Source organism: Tinamus guttatus, unplaced genomic scaffold (genome assembly GCF_059628265.1).
Source record: "Tinamus guttatus ecotype Peru unplaced genomic scaffold, ASM5962826v1 Tinamus_guttatus_pri_ptg000144l, whole genome shotgun sequence".
Classification (NCBI taxonomy): domain Eukaryota; kingdom Metazoa; phylum Chordata; class Aves; order Tinamiformes; family Tinamidae; genus Tinamus; species Tinamus guttatus.
In genome coordinates, this window is record NW_028288678.1 from 1,036,382 (window position 1) to 1,050,581 (window position 14,200).

A 14,200-nucleotide genomic window follows, 5' to 3' on the forward strand; every position below is an offset into this window, starting at 1 on the left:
ATTAGAGTGCCCCTAAATGGGCAAACTGTTTTAAAATATTTTTATAGATATCTTCTCCAGAAAAAAACTTTGTCCATCTTGGCAGAGATGTAGATCAATGTACACAAAAGGGTGCTAACTTTTGCTTTCACACCCAGTAAATGAGCATAGATTAAACATAAATTTCATTTTAGTAAAGAGTATCATGAAAGAAAAAAATAAGAAGCAAAAATTAACCAGCAAAAAAGATGATAAACAAACAAACAAAAACACATCCAACTGATGACAAAAACTTTTAAATCAATTTTTCACTGAAAACAATTTATTAAATGTGCATAAGAGCAAAAGAACACCAGCCCACCCTGCAGTTGTGGCTTGCACTAAAAACAGAGGTGATGTGCTGAGCTTCACTGCCTCACAATCAAACAGCTGAAAGCATGCTGTCATAAGCTTTGGTGCTGAAGAGACTGAAAAACAAATATATTTCTATCTTTACTGTCCAGTGAATATGAACTAAAAAAAAATAGAAAGGACATAATGATATTTCAGGCATTTATTTGTTTCCTCTTTTATTTTTTTAAGGAAAATATGTACCAGTCATACCCTTTTAAGATATCAAAATTCTTTAAAGTTAATCTTTCCAACAGAGATCAAAGACACAATCAGGAATGTAGGAAATGCTATGTTATATCCAATTGTAATGAGTGTTTCTTTAATGCTCATTAAGGAGGAAGGAAAATGTAAACAGAAAAGAGATGCAGCATCTCCTTTTGGCAGTAAATCATTCTTTGCAATCTGTTATTTAATTAATTGTTGAGGCTGATCAGATCCTATAGCAGATATTGGCAAGCATGAAATAAATGCCATGAAAGAGAAAGGAAGCAGCTGACCGCAGTGACAGCTCAAAGATGAGTCATCTATAAACAATAGATATGTAGCAGTGAAATCTGGTTGCATATATAGCTCTGTTAAAAAAAAATCAGGACCAGTCTCACTGCAGACTTTCCTCTCCTCTCGTCTCCTCTCCTCTCGTCTCCTCTCCTCTCGTCTCCTCTCCTCTCCTCTCCTCTCCTCTCCTCTCCTCTCCTCTCCTCTCCTCTCCTCTCCTCTCCTCTCCTCTCCTCCTCTTCTTTTCTCACCTTTGCCTTTGCCATTCTTCTCTCTCCTTGTTGCTCAGAGTTTTCTGTAGTGGTAAAAGTTGCATTTCATCATCATGTTATTTTCAGGCATAATATAGGTCATCTATATTTCTGTAGATTACTTTTGAATTTGTAATACTCTTAATAACAACAGCAAGTGAGCTATTCTCATCTCCTCTCCAGACTGAAGCATTGTGTGAAATGCAGGACATTTAGACCTCCAAAAGAATTGTCAGTGGTTGGTAACCACTAGAAGTGTTTTTGTGGACTGAGAGCGGACCTCTCCTCCTTACACATTTTCTTCTTTCTCCCATGCACCACAACACATGGATGTTGTATTTGCTAGGCACCCTGAAAAATCAGTTTGGAGGCCATGGGTGGGCTACAGCATCACTGCTGTGCATTGCACAGCTGGGATTTGGTGGACATTGCTGTTAATCATTGTCCTGAAAGGCAAAGCATAGTGTTGCTGGTGGGATACCCTTTTGACTTCTAAGAGCATTTAGTGCTGATATAAAGCCCAGCTTAAGTAGAGCATTGAAGTGCACAAGGGGTCTATAGCACAAAACTTTTGGTGCTGAAGGATAAAACTAAATCCTGACTAAATCCTCTGCAAAAAGTACCTGGGCACCAGAATCAGGACATTACAAGAGGATCAGGGTCTGTAATGTTTATCTGTACATGCACACCGTAGGGAGAAGAGCTGCCCTGGGATGGGTACCAGAGGAATTTCTGCAGTTGTGGTGGCTCAGATCTATCGTAGGCCATTACAGCACAGAACGTGCAAGAAATGGTGGATGTGGATGGCTGCACAGTTAGCCATTTGATCAGTATCCTTATGAATACAAATAGCGTGGTAGGAGTTAAAGTTCCCATCCAAATGACATACACTTCTTTAAATGGAGACTTCACTGAACTTTAATTAGCTAAAATAATAGGTTTTTGAGAGTGGTTCAATATATGAACTGGTGAAAAATAAAAGAAGAGGGTTATTGGAACGCATTCCTATGAGTCAGTTATTTTGTTTTTGTGTTCTCCTTGATGAGCTATCTTGAAGCCCCTCCACATTTAAATTTTGTTGGCAGGAGCAGAACTCCCCAGAATGAGAAAACAGATTATGTTTTGCCAAAGTTAGAAAAATGAATGGAAAACAAAAAAACCAAAATCATTTAGCTAAAAAAAAATCTATTGATTAATGAAATCAAGTTTAAAACCAGAGAAATATCTTTGCTTTCAGATCCAAATATTTATTTTGCTTGCATTTTCATGATTTATGCCTGGCTTTCCAAGCAAGCAAGAATACATGACCATACTCAGCCATTCTCCCACTGCCTTTTGAAAGTGTTCACCAATGCAACCAAGATTTTCCTGGAGGAAGAGACCTCAAAGATCATGAAAGTCCCATCTATTTTGTGAAAATTGTGGAGAAAAACTGTAATCCTTACTTCTATGAAGGAAAATCCACAGCATCGTCTCAACAGTTGATTGCTCTACTGTGGCCACTTCTTCTCCCTGCAAATCCAGAGCTTAGGACAAGTACTGAAGCTTAACTTCTGAGGAATGAAAAAGGCTAAGAGCCTGTTGGCACAGGGAGGAGGGGTAAAGTCACATACAGAAGTAGGAATATTCTGATAATTGCAAAGAGGTAGTGAAACCAGCCTCTGGAAAAGTTTTGTGGTTCACAAAATCTGTTGAGTCTGCCTTTTTCCTTTCAGCTCAGCAGTTGAAGCTAATTCTCACCTTGAAATAGAATTATGCTGATGTCCTGTTTTCCTGCACTGTTATCCCCAGCTTGCTATGGGTTCTGTGGAATGAATAGAGTTCTGTGTTCTAAAACAATTTCTTAAATCCTCTACAGATTGTTTTATTTTCTAGTGTTTGTTTACCACACTAAGGTAGAGCTGTAAAAGCAGTACAACCAAAAGCACATGAAGTAGTCTCAGTAGGAGAGGTTGATTAATTTGTAAGCTTTTTTTCCTCTTCCTTTAACTGTCTTATTTCTTGTGACAATATTCCTTCTGATATTCCCCTCTCAACTTCCTATGTCATTTTTCAGCTTGCAACTCTCTGTTATTAAATGCAAGGTCTTTGCTTAGCTGCTTTCTGAAGTGGACAGAGGGAAGCTTTTGTTCGTCTCATTCCCCATTTGAGTGCTGGAGGCAAGGGAAGTGTGAAGAGAGAGTGCGAGCAAGCGCAAAACACTGGCAGGTCCCGTTTTCTCTTGCCTGCTTTGCTCCATGAGCTGCTTTTGCAGCTCTGTGTTTGCTATTTGGCTGCTGTGTCCTGGCTCAAGGCAGGACCCTGTCTGCCAGAGGCTTTGCAGCAACAGCTTGATGAGATACCGCTTCTGTTATCATGTCCAGGGAAAAAGAGGGGAGGAGATTTGGGGAGTGGGGAAAGGTTAACTGCACCTGTCTGCAGAAGAGGACCACAGGAATTGCCATGCCCTATTAGACCACTGGTTCACTGAGTTCTGTGCCCTATCTCGAATCCTGGCCAGTACCAGATGCTTCAAAGAGTGAAGCAGGTCCTATGCAGCAGGCAGCCACAGTAACAGGAGGTGTGCCCTGAAGTCTCAGAATTTCTATCAAAAAAACACTTGTTTATTCTTTTGATAGTTCCTGTTACTGCCTTGGATATTTAACCCATAGAATGAAGCTCACTGTATTCATTTCTTCCTGCACTCCCTCTCCTTCAGAAAAGTTTGTGCAACAACAGTTTCCCACTCATCTTTGCTAAACAGACGAAGGATTTGCTTGCAGAGAGAAATATGCGATCTCTTAGTAGTAGTTTATTTCTATAGGGATTTGAAGTTAAGGGAATTCCTCTGCAGTTATAGTCGCTCTTTGGCTGCTTGTCGTAACTTCTCAGACAGGTCATGTATTTCCCTCCACTCCAATCTGCTGTTACACTATATATGTATATGTGTATATTACATTTTGCATTATCATTTGTTAAATACATTACAACCTGCAGTTTATCTTAATCAGCAGATTTAGGACCTTTGTGTCTGTCTGCACACCTAGGGAATTCAGAAATAAATCACTGCTCTTAGGTTTGTTTTTAATTCAACTATGTTTTACAGGAAGTCGAGGGGCTTGGCCAGTATCACCTGGACTCTCCTGTGCAATAAAACATTTTTCATATGCTTTCCCAGGTGGAAGGAGAAGCCCAATTCAATTTAATTTTCTGCAGTTGCTGTTTTAAATTTTAATGCATGTATTTTTATTGAATTTAAGCTCTGCTGGTCAAAATTCATGTGTTGGAGATAATGCAGGCAGTAGTCACAATTATTTTCCTGCCACTTATGTAATGATTTTCCTTGGCATGTTTTACATAAAGAATACTCTTCTCTGAAGTGGGTTTGCTGCTAAAAGAAGGCAGAATAAGCTAACAAAATGAACCACTCCAAGCAACTCAAGTTTGTTAGGCAGGATTTCCTAGGTATTCGGAAATAGAGTTTTTGATAAGATGTTTCCTAAAATACATTGGCGTATGAGGTGGAAACTGCATTGATATAAGATAAACATGTCTTTTCCTTAAAACCTGTTGAAAGTAGGGTTGTTTGAATTAAGGAAAGAGTATTTGTATAATGTTTTTGGCCTTCCTCCTGCAGACCTTTGGACAAGCAAATAGCTTTGTACTGTGAATCTGTTCCTGGGCATGTGTGGAGGTTCTTTGCCTGTGCGGTGAGCCCTACTGCCTAGACTTGCCTGCCGTGCCTAACAAGGAAAGCAAATATTCCCATTTCCTTCCTTTGAGCACCAGTATCCATAGATCTGTGCCGTTGCTTAATTTAGGGATCCATAGCACTCAGCAACTATGGGTTTGTGAAGCACCTCCTAGGCCTTGGTCCCCTCCTTGGGTGCTGTGGCGAGGGATGTTGGCTTCTGGGTACACTGCACAAGGTGTATTTTAGCACCTTGATGGCTAATACATTGGAGTGAAGTCTGTCTCTGCAACAGTTTGTATGTTGTACTTAGCATGCTGAGTCCTCTGCAGTGGTGGGAGACACTGAGCACTCAGGTACTAGGAGTAACAAATAATCACCAAATGAAAAATGTTGTGAGGCATGTGTAAAATTGATTCAAACAGGAGGCAATTGTCACAACTTAGATCAGAAACAAGAGCTTTTTTTTTTGTTTCTTTCTTTTTTTCTTTTTTTTTTCTAACTGGGCTGTAGCTATAGTGCTTCATTATTGCAATCAAGTTTCTGTCAAGAGCTAAGAAAGACAGGGAGCTCACAGGGACCACTCGATATAAGTAGTAGTATTCACCTTTTGTTTGTGAAATTAGTCTAAAAGTTTAACAAATTATAAATAATTGGTGAAATGAAAAATGATTCAGTAATGCATTCAAGGAGCAGTTTTCATATTAGAGAATTGATCTGGTACATGTTCAGAGGAATTCTTTGCAATGTTATTTAGCAGCAGGGATCAGAAATATTCATTTTCTCACAGTAAGATGCATCTAACACTTCTGCTAATTTGGAAACAGTTAAAATTGGAATGTAGCAGGACTGTTGTAATCGAGCAACTCATGCCATACTTATGGGGAACAATGAGATGGTTTTGATTTCTGGAGCAAAACTAAATCTCCAGACTACTTACTTTTAGATAGTTACAGACTGTATCAGAATTGGGCTAATCGGTTTCTAAAGATTTTTCTGTTACTGAACCAAAAAAACCTGAAACATCTCTTTGTTGATTCTGAAGAAAATAAAGAAAAAAAATAACCTAAAGAAAGAAAACAACCTGAAGAAAATGACCCAAGTTTACAAATGCAGATAATGTTTGCATGTATGTGTTTTATACTCTCATTGTGCTTTTTGAAGGCCAAAGTGTTCCCAGCAGTGGTAAATGAAATTTGTTCTTTTCAGGTGGAGTAGATATTGGTGGTTTGTGCTTCCTTATTATTTTATTAAGTACAGTCCTGATCTGTACTTGATCTGAGGAAGGGAGTTATTATCTTGCCAGTAGTTATTGCAGTATTACAACATTGTTATGTGCTGTAAATGCACATTTAAAATGCATGGTATGCCTCTGTCTTTAGCTGGACAGACACCCCTTGCTATTCAAAGCTTAGTATAGAGTATAGCTTTTATATGGACTGTACAGAGAAAGCTGCAAGAAGAAAAAGGTTGGAGACGGAATCTCATATAACTAAGTAACAAAGCAAATGCCTGCTTGAGGAACTTTAAAATAATGCAGGAAAGAATCATATATTTGTTCTGTCTTTTCAGCTAAAAAGGCAGCTCAAATAGATTTCATTTAGATACTAATTTAAAATAACAATTCTTTACAGATGAGTAAGTCCTTGGTAACATCCTTCTGAAAGACAGAAGTTACATTGCTGGGAAGACATTTGCTGGGAAGCACAAGGGTTTTCAGAAGATAGTATTGCCTATACAGAGAGTTAGGCTTTCAGGAGAACCTAAATCACTTTAAAACATCAAATAAGTCGCCAGTGGCATACTGTTTGAAATCACTGAAGATCCAGATATCAGATTTGCAGAAAGAATGGCTGGAAACAAAACACTTTTTGAAAGTCTGTCATGCACTGTAGGCATAAGCATTTGAAAATCAGTTCTTCAGCAATAAATCCCCTTCTTTTCCCCTGAGATTTCAGTCTTCTTGGGTTTTTCTTTGTATTTATTAAAATAAAGGAGCCTAAGAAAATAGAATCAATTTCTTTTAGTCATTTCTGATGAGTGCACTGTCATTAGAGACTAATACTACATACCTAAACCCACATACTACCAACAATAGGATATCTGATGAAAAATGAATTCAGCGTGATCTCGCAAAAACCTCAACACTTCCTGATAAACTCTGAGCACCTCAATTGGATTTAGTAGAATTGGGGTTGCCTTGAAATCACAAGGGAGTCACTCAGCACTCTAAAAGACCATATCAGCAAAAGAGCTTGATAGAGCAACAACAGAAAAAGCTATGACTTGCAGTAGCACTGGGATAACTTCACTTAACAAGATTCTTTTTTATTTGTCTTACTATGCTGATCAGTTTGATCCTAAACATAGAGGAGCTTAGGAAAAGCAATTTACTTATCCAATTTCTCAGGAAAAGAAGAAAAAGCATAAGAAAAATACTAAAATTCAAAAACTGAAAATGTAGGGAGCTCATGACTGTTTACACCCAGCTGTGAGCCATTACTCACATGAGCAGTCACACTGATTGCAGTGGATCTATTTGTGGAAGCTGGAGCCCATGCCTGGGAGTGGAGCCAACACAAGGCACAGGAAATGTAGGCATTAGCTTAGGGAGTGCAGGCTGTGTTAGAAACACCCTGCTCTGCCCCTGCCTCAGGAAGTGTAAGTCAGGACAAAGCTTCTTCTATGTTTCAACCCTCTATTGGCACCCACAGGCTCCAGTTAGGAGCTTCATCTCTCTCAAAGTCTGTTCTCTGAATACCCTCCTCTGGGAATAGCAGAAGTGACAAGCAGGGGTCTACAACAGAGTCACTGGAAAAAAAGAAAGATGAAATTCCCTAGCTGGGTCTTTCTTCTCGCTCCCTTGGTTGCCTGGGAGTTTACCAGTTCCCCTTTAATTCTTGCTATCCCTGTTCCTCCTTCCCCTGCGGCCAAACCCCTGAGCTCCACCTTTCCTTCATACCCACTGTGGAACAAAGCCCCTTCTGTCCCACAGAGACTTGAAAAATTCTCCTACAGTCCTTTTACCTTCCAAAAATCACTTCGCATCTCCCTATACCCTTCCTGACCCTTCAACATTGCCTGTCACCAAGGCACCTTCACCTGCTGGCAGGTGTCTTGTTCAAATCTGGCCTGTTGCTTAAGCTGCTAAATTGAATTTGCTTGAAGGAGCATTGGATTTAGCATTTAGTGATTCATAGGTGAAATGAGTTTTCATGATTGTCTTAAATGGGCTGTGGCACAAAACTTGAAGACCTTTGCTAACAGCTCAAAGGCAAAAGAGCAGAGCATGACATGTTAAATCCCCTTCTTAGAAAGTACTTGCTTGTTCCTACTGTGGAGCTGTATCATCAGGGGAGTGAAATATGATTTGGAAAATAGTCCTCAGACTGTTTTTATGGTGGCTGAAATTTATGGTCAGTTTGCAGAGGAAAAGTGTGATAGATAAAAACGACTAAAATTGTCCTTTATCCTTTTATAACTTCTTTCTTGGATTTAGGATGCAGTGGAAGGGGGAGGATCTCAGTTTTGCTGTGTACGTCGAGTGCTGTGGGCCGCTGTATGAATCTGAGCTTTCATGTGACTGTGGAAGCCTAAAAAGATATCTAGTGTAAACTGCTTCTCTTTGATTTTTTTTTCCCCAGATTTCTACTGATATCTTTAATGTTCCTTAAACAGTAATTTATTTAAGATCTGGGATATTTTCACTTATCCCACAAGTGACATATAACCAAACACAGTTGGAAATTTTGGCCATCTTCACACTGTCCTTGGCAAGCCAATGACTCATTTCAAGGAGAAAAAGGAAAACAAACAAAGAAACAAACAACACCCTCTCCCCCCAGAAAAACAACAACAACAACATAATTGTTATATTGTTATATATATTATATATATTATATATAAAATAATTAATATATATAAATTATTTATATTTATATATAATATTATATATGTATTAATTATATACATTAATTAATTATAATTAATATGTTTATGTATTAATTGTTATATATAATCCATGTAATTTTTAGACGAATGTTTAAGTTTATGCTAAAATAAATACGGATTGAAGAAGGTGCTTCATTGCTTTCATGTAACAGAGCCCAAGAGAATAATATAAACCTAATTTAGATTTCAATTATTTTGTCTTTTAAAGCTTTAAGCATACCTGTAGGAAATCCCGGCAATTACACAATCCAGCTAATTTAGTTAACAGTCACTTGCCATAAATTCTCTGATTTTGCTATAAATTCCTTGTACCATCTGAATTTTTCTTGTTACTAGCTTTATTTTTCTTTCTACCTACAGAGCTGAAGATGTATGCCTGTTTCTGTTCTGCTGTTTAAGTGACCATTTGGCATTCAAGACACTCAAGCTCATTGCTCTGCCTCAGCTACAGAAATCCTCTATTATTTTTTGGGGGGTGATGAAATGCTAGAGCCACAAGGATACATCAGCCCCTTATGCACATTTATTTTTATGAAAGCCTGAACACTTAGAACTTCCATGTCAGAAATCTTGATCCTCAGAAAACACTGCTTGACTCAATGCAGACATATACGACCATGAGGAGAACAAATGGGCTCTATCTGGAAGTGTACCTCACAATATCTGCTGAGGAGCACTATAGCATTCAGCTCAGAGCAGCTGGGCTAGGATGCACAAACAACCATTTCCCACCCTGCCTCACCAGTGAGGTCGGATCCATTTTGCATCAGAGCAAATCTACCTAATGTTTTTTTTACACAGAAGATGGCAGGTCACGATGGACAATTTCTTTTTCTTTTTTTTACTGTTACTACTAGGTTAAAGAATAACAATCCATTTGTCTTTCCTTTTTTTCTGATGCAGTTAATTATTCAATGCCAAATGAAATATTTCCAGCATTGAAAATGAGACCGTCTGTGGACTCCCAAATACTAAATACTTTTCACTTAGTGCTAGAAAGCCTTTCTCTGAAAGCAGAGAATACAAATTCAAAAACTCTTAATTGAAGTTTTCCCTGTTTCTGTCTATGAACTTCAAAGTGTATAGATGTAGCAGTCTGTGCACATGCTGAGCCCAGTGCTCCCAGAATGTGTTCGGTCTAATCTGTGGGAATCCAGTGAAGCCAGGATATGTTGGACTCTGAACATTTGCTCTAAGCTGATCCCAAATCTATGGTGGTAGTAGTCTGGCAATTTAGGACATCTGGAATTCCTAGTAGTGCGGTCAAAATCCTCTGGTTCTGCGTGATGGAAAAATAATTTGTTTGGTGGATACAGTATAGTCCGCCCAAAAGGAAAGCTATTCTGGGTGTGCCAAAAGTTTCTCTAGTGAGAAACTGCACATCTGGACACCTGCAGATCTGCAGATCTCAAGACAGTCCAATGAATGTTAGTTGTGATCGGACTGTAAAGCACCTGCACACCTCAGAGAAAGGCTGAAAGCCTGATCAGCAACTTCATGTCTTCTCTCTCTCTGCCACTTTTGTTAGGTGACTCCTTCCATAAGCAGAGTTTGGTGAACATCCCTACACAGGTACCAGTCTCTTCCAACACATTGCATGCAGTCTTCACCTTGAACAAGGGGTTGCAGTAGGTAGCCAAGTCTAGGAACTGCATATGTCAGCATGACATTGGAAGTTACAGTTTTGTGTGTGGCTAAGCTGATCTTCTGCCTTATATCCAAAAGGAAGAGCACTCGGTTTTCTCTCCTCCCCTCCCAGATTTTATGCTTGTCAGACACATTTGTGAGTTCTGCTCCATCCTTCCTTACAATAAGCCTGAAGTTTCTGGTTGGCTCACTAAGGGTCTTGTGTAGCTCTGCTTTAAGGTTTCCAGTTCACACAGATGAGTAAAAATATTTTTTCTTAATGGATGTCCACAGGACAGTGAGATGATACGGATATTGTAGGAATATTTAGCTAAATTATTTTAACTAACCCAGATAAAATATTTTGTTACTATTCTGGAGCAACGTAGTTGAGCTTTATACTATGTGTTAATCCCAGTTGGAGAGCTCAAGTGACAACAAAGGTCTGCATTCTCTGAATTGGGTATTCTTAGAAAAGTTAAATATTTTAAGGCAATTATTATGTGTAGTCATCATCATGTATTCGATGTAGATATGTGCTGTCTTTTGGATCCTTGGTTTCAACATACCAGGCTTTTCTGTTATTCCTACTATTTCTGCTATTTCTGTTGTTCCAGGAATGATTTTGTCAGATAAGTCTGCAACATAAAGCTGTGGACTCTCCAGTACAGACCATTTTACCATCTTTGGCAGCATGCTGAATTTGCTGAGTTTAAACTTGGTAAATATTCTAATTTTTATTCTGTTGTCCCTTTTTTTTTTTTTTTTAATATTCCTGAGGACATGCCATATTTGTCCATTTGTGAAATATTTGCGTATTATTATGAATGCTTCTGAAATGTTGCCAAGTTAGGGAAGAAATAACACAAGTTAGAAAGTTTTCAGTAAAAGTCTTTATCTCCTGCTGCTCTGGTCCATATGAATTAAAGATGACACGACTTTCTCAAATGAGCCAGCAAGAGTACAGGGTAAAATAATATGTTTTGAAACAAAATATTTGAATACAGTTTCTTTCTCATTTTGATCCCAGCCTTGCATATTTATGAATACATATATATAACATTAAGTATATGTGTATTAAGTAACTACTGGAATGTATGTGTACACATAAATACATAAATGTAGGCACATGATTATGTATTTATATATTCATATATACCCATAAGCAAATATGCAAGTAGGATTCTTTGAAAAATCCTGATAGGTTTTCATTGGAGCAGTTAAAAATCTGTTTCTAATGGCTGGATATTGCTATATTTGTTAGTATTGTTCTTCACTTTAAATTTGAAGCACTATCTTGTGTTTTTTTTTTTTCAAATTTTTGTTTTAGCACTTATTTACAAATGTTTGTGTGGCTAATATGCTTTCTTTTTAATGGTTAGACATCTATGACACTTTTTTCCTATAGCTTCAGATTCCCAGCCTTATTTAAAATAATGGATGTAGCATTGGATATCATGCACTAAAACTTGTTATTAAAATTATGATACACGATAATATCTGCAAAGCATATTTTCCTGAGGAGAGAAAAAAAATACTAAGAGAAAATAACAATTGTAAATCATACATAAATTACCTGACATTTCCTTCTATTGTATAATCACTTCTATAAAGCTAGTGGTGCTACAGAGGATTTCATATCGCTAGCTTTAAAATACAGCTGCTTACATGAACTTATGACTATGCAAAAATATTGGAAGAGAAGTGAATTCACTCTTTTATAATAGTGAAGTTACCATTTCTGTGAAGTTTCTCCTGACTGAGTAAAAACTGTGGTCTAGGTGGTAAGTCACGTGGCTAAGAAGAGACCTGGGTTTATTCATTCTACCTATTCTCCTAGAAATCCTGCCTAGTTACAGATGCTTGACCCAAATGGCATTCATATCCAAAGTGTTTGGCTACAAGCATCTTTAAGACATGACTTTGAGACCCAGAACTTGGTGAGGAAGAAGCCCTGTCACAAACATGCTGCTGCTTGTAATGAAGATGGGCTGTGAGCTTCTGGCCGAGTCCCCCTCTCTGCATGCCATGAAGACATGAATTTGACAGACAGGGAAGCCAAGACTCTTCTCTGAGTGAAACAACACTGTGTATATATTAGTGCTGTAGTTTGTAGGAGTGTCCTTTTGCAAAAAATACTCCAGTCATTCCAGTGTCTCACTTGTATATTGCATGTTTTGTTTCTCATCATGACTCAGAGCACACATGGTGGATTTCTCCAGCTTGAAATTAAGCAAGAAGATGCCCTCCTGCCCCTCACTCAGTCCACAGGGTTAGGCTAGAGGTAGTTCTGAGTAAAATCCAGTTTAATGCTCATAGCATGAACTACTCCACTCATTGTGTGCTCAATAAATCTCTTCCTATTGAATTGCTTAACATTGTGCAGAGTTGTATTGCATGAGATATATAAGCAGTGAATTAGGAATGTGTCTTTCCAACAATGTGGTTGTCCACAAGCTGTGCTACAGAGAGCACAGCACATCTGAATCCACTCTCAGACCAGTACAAGGCGGGATAGACAGGCCCTATATAATTCAGCACAACTTTTTCATTTATTTGCCGTTTTCGTTTTCCTATTCATTGACTTTCATAGGTATTTATAATAGAGTATAAGAGCACTTGTAAAGTGCCTGCAGTGATGGAGATTTGATCTCATTTGAGCCTTCTAGGAACTGCTGTTACACAGATAAAATAATAATGATGCTAATAGTCTCCAAGTACATGTGATAAGGCACTGCACATTTGTGACCAAAATATCTAATCCAAGGCACATTCAGGACTGCAGTTTAGCTCTCCACACTAATGTGAGATTTGAGAATCACAGTAATGTTCTTTGGTTTAAGGGTCTTCTTTATTTTAAAGTTAATTAGAGACATATATTCCACCATTCTACATAGTTTTGGTGTCTTGTTTTCCCCTCTGTATTCCTGTTAAAAATGCTTTTGAAGTACCCACGAGCCCTATGACAAAATGACAACAGTAACAACAGCTGCTGTGAATGAGTGCTGTGTTGTTTTAAAGATGCTGGTTTTGTTCTGTTGTGTTTTTTTTTTCTTTTTTTTTTAATTAATAAATATATTGAGTCCCTCATTGGGATACTTGTTAGACATTATATTCCACATGTGGAATCTGGCAGGGCTATGAGAAAAAATTGAGCTGAAACAGCCTTTCGGTAAACAGAAAAATGAGCGTATACCAATTTCAGAACCTCTCTGTCTAGAATTACCAAAACAAACAGCTTGGAAATTGGAAATGTGTTTACCCTGGCCCCTCACCCTGGCAAAGCAATCTGGCCCCACAGAATGGAAACTATGCATTTGAAATATCGCAAACACTATAAAGGTTTGGAGACCAAATATGGAAAAGGCTGCAAGCATTCTGGCTTGAAATACGTAAGGAATGGAGAAAAGAGCTAGCTGTAGTTGTCATGGGATGATGACAGACCCCTCAGCTGTACAGGGTTAGACACAAAACTCTTCTCTTTTCAAGGGAAGAAACTACTGTAACTTTACTAGTCTGCTATTCCATGAACTCTAAAGTAATGCGTGTATTTTTTTTTCAGTGTCATTACAAGCATTTTAATGGGAACCATAGTACGCTTTTGTCTGTACTATTATGTCTACAGATAATAAAATAATAGAAAAGATTTAAAAAAACTCTATAGTTATCAATCTTCAAATTGTTTTGGCAAGAAATATCTTCTGCTATTCGTATATATTATGCTGTTCAGATTTCTGTAAATTACATGAAATGACGCATTAAAATGCGAACAGAAAAAAAAAAAAACCTTTGATCTCAAAATTTACTGGTGAAATGGTTTTAAAAGGGTTATTGG